At 40.8% G+C, this 9697-nt stretch overlaps 1 pseudogene; it reads left to right on the forward strand.

The window, feature by feature from the left end:
• The first annotated feature begins 2715 nt into the window (after positions 1-2715).
• LOC116858776 lies at positions 2716-2969 on the forward strand (annotated as a pseudogene).
• Positions 2970-9697: the final 6728 nt, after the last annotated feature.

The following is a 9697-nucleotide window of genomic DNA, read 5'->3' on the forward strand; positions in this document are numbered from 1 at the left end:
TTTTCTTTCTGAACGAGGGCTCATCTCCATGAGTTTATTCATTCATTTGCAAAGATTTAAGGATCCAGACACTATCCAAGACATGGGGTTATCTAGCATTGCATAAGGCAGGGAAAGTTTCCAAGTCTTTTGTGGACAGAGGGTAAATAAACCAACAAGGTGAGTGTTACAGTGATCATAAAACAAGATGATGTTCTATAGATTGAGTAGGAGGGCATTATGAGACATGGTCAGAAAAGGAATCTGACATTTCTGTTGAGACTGACTAACAAAAGGAGCCAGTTTGTGAAGACTTGTGGGGAGAAGATTCTAAACAGAGAGAACACCTAGGGTAAATAACCTATGGTGAGAAGAGCAAAGCTTATTCAAAGACGAGAAAGAAAGCCAGTGTGGCTGGAGCAGAGTGAGTAAGTGATGGATAGTAAGAAATCAAATCAGACGTAGGAGAAGCCAGATCATTTGCCCAAATAGTTCAAAGAATTAATTCCAAGCATAATGAGAAGTCATTAGATGGTTTTCCATAGGAAAGATACAACAAAAGCACTTCCGTTCAGACTTCCTTAGAGGCCCATACTGTCACTAAGTGCAGGCAGCACTTTTGAAAACACAACCTATTATAAGTCAAGCAGCTTCTTAAAAGAGGGAGAAAGTTCTAACTACCAGTTATCTGAGAAAACACAAGGGTGTTACCAGGACAATGTTTATACCCAAGGCAGGCACCACTGCTGAGTTCCTTATTGTCATTATTTAAAGAGATTAGTAGCTTAGAATTTTATGTCAGAAATGCCTAGCTTTGAATCCCAGTTTCTCTAACACCAGGTGTCTGACATTAGATAAGTCACTCCACCTCTTGGAATTTCATTTATTTTCATATGTAAAATATGAAAAATAACACTCATTTTAGCACTCATTGTAGGGCTTCCATGAGATATTACATATGAAATAACTGATTGTAAGTACTCAGTTAAAAAAAAAATGGTACATATATTTAGTTTTTATGTAGTCCTAGAATTCATGGAGAAATCACAAGGCCAGTCCAGTCCATTGCTCCATAGAGGTACTGAGGTGAAGACTAAAGGATTTGAGACTCTTCCTTGAGTCCCACAAAGCCCTGTTAAAATCCTCTTATGTTTCCCCGGAGCCTACCTTCCCTCAGCACCCACACTGACTGCCCCACCTCTGATACTCTCTGCCATACTATTACTCTCAGTGAGATTTTGTCTTATGAAATTCCACATAGGTATGTCTTGTTTGAACATTCAATAAAAAATAAAAGCTCCATGAAAGAAGAGACAACTTCTCATCCTTCACCTGTCTTTTCCAAAGTGTTTTCACGTACAGAAGGTGCTTAACTAATGTATGTTTGATGAATGAAAGAATGAACAAAGAGATGAATAAGAGCATTCATTTGATTACCCTAGCCTCCCTCAATTTCCGTCTACTAATATCTTCTCTTTGCCCCGGAATCCATTGTCCTCCCTTCTACATTCTGCCCTAGGAGGCCAAATCAATGTGTCCCTTTGTTATCTGACTTCTGAAAGATTCGGCCAATGAGACACAGTGGCAGGAGACTGGAAGGTTGGCAAGAGAGTGAGGTCTGGACTAGGAGGTTCTCTTTATATAGCTACTTTTTCTGCATTTCTATAACTGTTCCATCTAAGGCCCAGGTATGGCGACTCCCTGCTGTTGCTAGCCCTGGGAATTTCCATACTAGCTCCCCAAACACTACCCTCACCATTGTAAGTAATCCATTTTTAAAACTACCTTCAAATTACCCACTTTGGATCTGCCATTCCCCCACCAAGGACACTAATATATCTCAAATACATGAACTTGGCTAGATCTAAGTCTATCCTATTCCAGATCAAGACTTGGCCTCTATTTGTTCTAGAAGAGCAGATACTACCACTCCCCTTGGTAAACTTCCATTGTTTCACAACCACACCAAATGCTCTGAGCCTGCTGTAACTTGGGCAAACAAATTAATGAAGCTGTCCATTGTCTTGAAGAACTAAGCAAATTGTTCATAGGAATTATAGCACTTACCAGACATGAACCATTGCTGACAGTTAAATGTTTTTAAGAAGAGTAAAAGAAAATGTCACTTCATGGAAGAAACTAAAAATACTTTTTGAAAGTGTATATTGTGCATGAGTTTTTTTTCCTACTCTTAGTTGCCAGGCTGTGGGTGTTGAAAACTCTTTGGAAGATTTGGTCTGTCATGTTTAGATGGTAGGTGGCAAAAGAAATTCTTTTAAAATTTCAAGATGTTCATTCAATTGTCTCTTGTTTAAGTGTGAATAATAGAATGTTGAATCCAAAAATAATTTGTGCTGGTGCAGTGAAGGCCGCTTGGCAGCTCCCAGGGAGGACAGGTTACCAGTGGAATGGTGACTCCAAACTACCCCTTCCTGGCTCTCAGACCACCACCTAGATCACTCCTGCAACTGATTCTCATGAACACAGAGCATTCTCTGTCAAATACAAGCTTAGAAATGGAGAGGTAGTTTCAATAAATCGGAATTTTTATAGGAAAAAGCAATAAAATATTTTTCATTTGCAACACTGATATGTCCAAAGAAGAAAACTTTACTAATACAGATAAATGAGAAAGTAAAACGAGGATTTGTGCCCAGCTATAGCTACTCCTGTCTTGAGAGACAGACGACAGCTGGGCTGGTGCTGAGTGGCCCACAACATTTGCTTGTAGTTGAGATGAGTTTGCTCCTCGATCCCAAAACTTTCCTCAGGGATTCATGGGAAAGCCAGTATGGTGAAATTCAAGTGAGGAATGGAGTACAAAGTGACCTGGTATCTATAGCTATATGAACATGCAGGTTGCAAACACAGAAGAATACATAGATGAAGCATTGTCTGGACATTTGGGTGAAGTTTTAATAAGATGTAATCGTGTCCTTTGTATCAGGGATGTTGAAGAAGAGGAAGAAGATGGGGAAATGAGAGAATAACATCTTTTGTGAGGAATTTTTAAATATATATTTCCAGACAATAAGCATGTTTTTTCCTGAAAAAGAAGAGAAGGAAGGAGGGAGTGGGGGACAGGAAGGAGGAGGAGGAAAAACAGAAAGAAGAAGAATGTAGCAAAAGGAAGAGATTGAAAGGCTTCTAATTGGTTGATCTTGTTCTACTGATACCACTAAGCATCTGTCTTTGGTTCCCTGATTTCACAACATGGAGTTTCTTGGACACTCCCATGGAACATCTAGATATTCTGTGTAGTGAACAGCCCTTCACACTTTGCATAACACTCACACCTTCCCAGCCCCTGGCAGGATGGTATTCACTGGTCTGTGACTTTGTTGAAGTTAAAGACCTCAAAAAAATGACCTTTTCCCAAGGCAAGCACAGCTTGCAGACTTTTTTTGGTATTCATCATTCTGAGAATCACCTGCCAGAGTTTCTCTCCCCAGAAGGGAAGAGAGACACCTTGTGCTTGGTCAGGTGGACCAAGTGCGTGCAAAGTCTCTGCCTAGAAAGTAAGCAACATCTATAATTTGGCCATGAATCTCCCTACTGTTTCCAGTTTTCAAACCAATTACTTTTCTGATTTATGCATTCAACAAAAGTTATAGGTATTGGATATACATCCTTGAACTAATCAAACAAATTTAACTCTCTCATTCTAGAGAAGGAAGTTAAGTAATAAACTAAAGAATGAATGAAACAACTACAAAAGTCCAATCCTCTTCCTGTATCCTGGTTTCAAAGAAAACCATGACAATGAAGGTTCTTTATGAAAATTGAAGCCACACCTTGGGCCACACCACTATTACAACCCCTTGCCACTAGGTACATACACACCCTATCCCAGAGAGACACTGAAGCTAGACCTGAGAAAGATGTTGGAGTTGCAGATGCATTTGGGGGTTGAAAGTTAATACAAAATTAAGGGTGGTAAGAGTCTCTGACCTGTAGATAAGACTCAGTCCTCTTGGATGTGTAGGATCCCACCTGGTTTCCAGAGATTCCTGGAAAGGAATGTTTGCATATACCCATAGTAGAATATTCCAGGTGTGATGCCTTTTAGTGACACCATGCTTGTCATTGTATCTAAACCAAACTTAATTTACCTTGTACTATTCTCAGGTTAGCAGCTCATAATTCTTTAAAAATTCCTTCCAGCTTAGTTTCATGTTTCTATTCCTATTATGGGAAATCTAAGATTTTGGCAAATGAGTATTACTTGGAGGAACCATGTGTTAGTTGTCAGCTTATCATCCCTTGGAGAGATCCTGGCTGAAAGTGAATCTAAGATGGAGGAAAGCAAAGCGTAAATGTGGGAAGAGGAACAGATATCTGATCACAAAGGTATTATTTTTATGATTGTTACTGCTGTTGCAGTCACTGTGGATACATGGGTAGAAGTTCAATTTGAAATGGCATCTGAGAGTTCTATGTTCCAAGTGCTACCCACTGCTGGTGCACATCTGAGCCACCTGTAGAGTTTAGGACAGAACATATATTAAGGACTTTCCCTGGGATCTTCACGCTTGATCTTAGCCAAAAGGCCGAGAAGCGATTCCCTGGGATCTTCAGATGAGTAAGTCTGAAGTAGGGTCCAGGAATCTTGAATTCAAAGAGATTCTCCAGGTGATTCTAAAGTAAAGCCAGTGCCAAGATCCAATGACCTTGGCCGATTTTATCCTCCAATAGAGAAGTACATCAGTGGTTCCTGTGGAAGCACTGGTGCCCCAGAGTTCCTGAGCCCATTCATTCTCTTAGTGGGCAAGTCCACATACAAATTACATGCAATCATTATAATGCTAAACTTGGTCCTTTTGCACTTCCCCACTTTGACACTAACTTGTGCCCAGGAACAACCCAAGACCAGTTTTCTCCCTCCTTTTCTGTTAGCCATTTGTGCATGTGTCTGTCTGTGTGTATGTGTGTGTGTGTGTATGTGTGTGTGTATGTAGCTAGAGGGAAGGAAGAGAGGGAGCTCCTCAGCAGTTTCCTTGTTCTTCATATGGCAGTTTCTGGACTCTTCTGTTCTTCACCCAGAAGGATAAAGAGTGTTTTAAATATGGTTCCCTGGAAGCTATGTTTGTTGGATTGCGACTATAAGATAAATTACTCAGGTCATATTCCTAGTGACATACGCACCTCAGAATGGCCTATCCTCCCTAATTCCTTCTTTCCTCCAGCTTTCTGAGCCACCCTGATCCTCCTTGAACAGCAGCATCAATATTTCCATGTTCTCTGAAGACACACTTTTGATTAGATTCATCATGCCATGGGAAGGGCTGTACATGTCCCACAGCAGAACAGTATTCAGTGGATATGTAAAAGGTCAGACAAGGTGGAAGAGAAGCAGGAAAATGTCACACTTAAATGAAGGATACATTATGTTTATCAGAGGGTTTATACTTACAGGAAAATAAAACTCTATGGTTGCATGTGAACACAGAACCTTAATGTAACCTAATCAATGCATTTATGCTGTAAAATAAGCCAGAATCCAATAACACATTATAAAATATGTACACATTGTGGAGGGGCAGAGTTGTCAAACCAGGTCTATAAATTCTCACCAACAGACACATACTGAGCTTTTACCTGGTAACTGTATTAAAACAGTAAAGCTTATTAAACATTGCTTTTTAACTAAGTAGCAACACTCCAAAGATCTACTGTGAAAAGACAAAGATGTGAGTGAGTAGAACTGAGAGGCATTACGGAAACAAATGCATAGATTGATTGAAAGCGAACTTAGACTGGATTTTACCTCAGACAGCAGGATGGTCCTGTTGACTTTAGCCAAATATATTTAAAGGAAAGGTGAAACCTCCGCTTGGTTTGTATACATGTGTGAGAGCATGCACATGTGTGCATATACACAATAATTTTAGATTAAGAATGAAGTATTTCTGGGCACATGGCCATTAATCAAAATATGTAAAAATTTTAAAACCCCAAATTCCTGTTAAGGCCTTTTGCAGAAGAGAGAACAAAGATGTCTGAGGAGGCCAGACAAGGCTGCTATACATTTGCCATAGACTGAATAGTGTGTCCCCAAAAAATTAATGTTGAAATCTAATTGCTGGTGGGATGGTATTTGTAGGTGGAACCTTTGGGAAGTGCTGAGGTCATGAGGTTGGGGCCCTGATGAACGGGATTAGTATCCTTATGAGAAAGACCCCCAGAACTTTCTCTCCCCTTCCACCCTGTGAGAACACAGAAGGAAAATGGCAGTCATGAACCAGGAAATGGGCTCTCAGCAGACACAGAATCTGCCAGCACCCTGATCTTGGACTTCCTAGCCTCCAGAAGAGTGAAAAATAAATTTCTGTTGTTTACAAGCCACCTACTCTAAGGTATCCTATTATAGCATCCAAAATGGACTAAAATAACCTTCTTGCTTTTAAAATACAGCTCCTTAGCTAGAACCCTCGGGTAAGGTAAAAAGACATGGGTGGTTGGTTAGCTTTGGCTACTTATAGAACAATGTAAGTCTACAGTGGTGCTTCAACATGAGACAATATAATCATGGAATAGCTAAATACAATCTGTTACATTTTTCCAAAAACAGCAAAAATGGGAGCATCTGTCTCACTGTCTGTTATTAATACATGATGTACATCGAAGCGTGTAGGTACATACGAAGGAACAGGGACATGTCAACATAAGGCAGAGAAACAGATGGTATGCTCCTTTAAACATGTTTTCTTGTCAACTTTGGTAGAACAAATGCTCCTGCTATGCTTTAATTTGTAAAGTATATATTTATTTTTAAAGTGAGAATGTCTACCACATAAAAAAATTTAATAGTTCAATGTTTCTTAAAAATGATTTATCTCTTGTGCAGTACTTTCTGAGCCAAGTAACCAATTTTATTTAAAAATTGAAAAATGACAGAGCATTATTTTTAGAGCAATTTTTGTACTCATGCCCCGTAACCTCTAAAGGACTCAGGCCTATGATGACATGCACAGAAAGCAACAAAACTGTCAACATCTATATTTATTTCTTGACGAGAGCTATCTAATCAGAGATTAGATGATGCCTTTGTGACCACAGTTCTCAAATGAATGTGATTATTCTATCTTACTACTTTTAGAAATATGATTTATAGCTCCCTTCTGCTTATTTTTCACTGAGTATGTCTATTATGTTTCCTTTTAAAGGTTGTATTAAAAAAAAGAAAACATTTGACTTAATGTAAAAGCAGAAAAAGAAATTGGCAACTTGGCAGAAACAATTTGAGGTAAAAAATCTATTCAGGGAACATGAGTTTTAGATATATGACTGCTGTTTCTCCCAGGCCTGGATATGCTTTCTTTGGCTCTAGGGCCCGTGGCCTCCATCTTAGTAAGGTCCAGAGAGAGGCCTGGCTGTAGTGATCTAAAGCTTGGAGCAGGGGTGTGGCCTCCTGGGCTTCGGTAATATTCGATGGTACCTTCTGATGTCCCATGTCTATCATGATAGCTGGACCTGAGAATGATTCAGCACTCAGCAGGCTCCTCCCCTGGGGGGTTCCGTTTAGTTTAGTATCCACTACTCAACATGTAAGGGGAAACTTCACTCTGATCCATTTAAACACTTGCTCAAAAACATCCAATGATGTGTCATTGCTGCCAAGGGTCCTCTCCAGTTCCCATGCTATTTTCCTCTCTGTCCTTATCACCTCTGGCTCCTGAAGAGTGTTATGCATTTTATTGAACGAAAATCTGTCATATTTTCTCTTCCTAACATCATGTCTTCTCCCACGTGGTCCCCTCTGCCAGGAATGAACCACCCATCACAGACCAAGATCCCAGCTGTTCTCCTATTCCAGTTTAGCCACCACCTTCTCTACAAAACCCCCCCACCCCGATTCTTCCAAACAGAAAACACCTCTCAACGATCAGATGAAAGGCTTTTTATTACCATCTTCAATGGCCACTGCATCGATTATCTGTATACACAATGGTCTTCTCCCTCAAGGAGAAGCATCTTGAGGGCAGTTACCATCTTGATGGCTCTCTTGTGTCTCCCATGACTGAGCACAGGTCTGGCACAGAAAAGGTGCTCCAGAGTGGTTGGCCCAATTCTTGGTTCAGTAAAGCTCTTGTTCCTAGTTTGGGGAAGTTGAGAGTGGTGAGTTCTAGCCCAGAGGGTGCTAAGAGGCAAGGACAGCTCTTGGGTGAGTTCACTGTCCATACCACAACACACTCACCTCCGGGAGGAACCACAGTGTCAGCAGCCACAAAACCTTAATATCATCACAAACACAATCCTGTTACATTCTTATAAGAGGCCCGTCTTCCCTGAAGTCAGCTGTTCTCTGCACCTGGGCGATGGGCATGGTCTCCTGGCCCTCCTGCTCTGGCTCTGCTAGTATGGTGGAGGGCCATCATAACTCAAAGCAAATGCAGCAGCAGCAGCAGCAGCAGCAGCCAACTTCCCTGCCTGGGACCCTTCCAAACAAGAAATAGAGTTCATTTTTGGCCAGTGGATCAGCACACAGTTCTGCTCTTTCACCCTTCAGGACTATCTCCTGAATCTATATCCCTCCAGCTCATGTTTTGATCTGGGGTGCCACTGTTCCTCCTTTTCAAACCCACCCCACTACACAACCCTTTGTCAAAATTATAGTTTCTGGCAATTGAAACTCTTCAATCATTTTCCAAGCACCAATTTTCCTCTGAGCTGTGAAAAAACATGAAGATATGAGATAGAGTTGGAGACATTTGTCAGAAAAGGAAAAAAGACAACAAATTGGAATTTACTTACAAAGGAAATAATGCATTTTTTACTTTTTTATATTTACCTCCCTTATTAATATTCATATAATTATATGAATATTATGTGAATTCATATAATTCATATAATAGTCATATAATAATTTAAAAAGCGAATAACTACCACACACCTGATATTTTCTCAGCACTTGGGATATGCACTGGAGAGCATGAAGAGACAGCTATCCCTGTACTCTTGGCAAGGCACTGGGGAGATGGACAATAAGCAATAAACTTAGTAAATGAGTAAATTATAACATTTGCTATGGACAAAAGAATAGAGCAAAAATTCAAGGCTTTGGAGTTCTGTGACAGAGTGTGCAGGCACTGGAGGCTCAGATCTCATTTGATCAGACTTGGTGGAGGGGAAGAGTAAGCCCAGTGGGAAGTAGGGAGGAGGAGTGCTCAGAGTCAGGCAGAGGGAATGGTGAATCCTCAGGCAGGAGTGCTTGGGGACAGCAGAAGTCCATGTGGCTGGAGCAAAGCAAGAAAGGGAAGGAGCAGGAGGTTTGTGCCGGAGAATGGCCTTCTAAGCTGTTGTAAAGTCTTCAGATTTCTTTTTTCTTTTCTTTTCTTTTCTTTTCTTTTTTTAGTCAAAGGAGAAAACATTTTCCTTTACTGCTTTACTGTAAGAGAAGAGAGGGAGTGTTTTGAGGTGCCCTATCCTGACTGCAGACATGACATCAGTCCTCACCCACTCGACACATGGTCATGTAGAACAATCAGTCCCAGGAACACAGCACTCGAGCCAAACACACTAGTATTCTTGAGCAGCGGCTCAAGGCAGAGCCCAGAAGGAAGAACAAACATCAGTGGAGGTGGGGAGAGGTTTGCGATTCAACAGAGACATTAAGCACTACTGTGTGTAAGAAGGGTTTCCTATCAGAGAGAGCTGCTCAACAGTAGGCATTACCCAGAACAAGGCACAACCACAAAACGGCTACTTAAGTGCTTGG

This window comes from Lontra canadensis, unplaced genomic scaffold (assembly GCF_010015895.1).
Source record: "Lontra canadensis isolate GAN:19392208 unplaced genomic scaffold, GSC_riverotter_1.0 scaffold4, whole genome shotgun sequence".
In the NCBI taxonomy this organism is placed as follows: Eukaryota; Metazoa; Chordata; class Mammalia; order Carnivora; family Mustelidae; genus Lontra; species Lontra canadensis.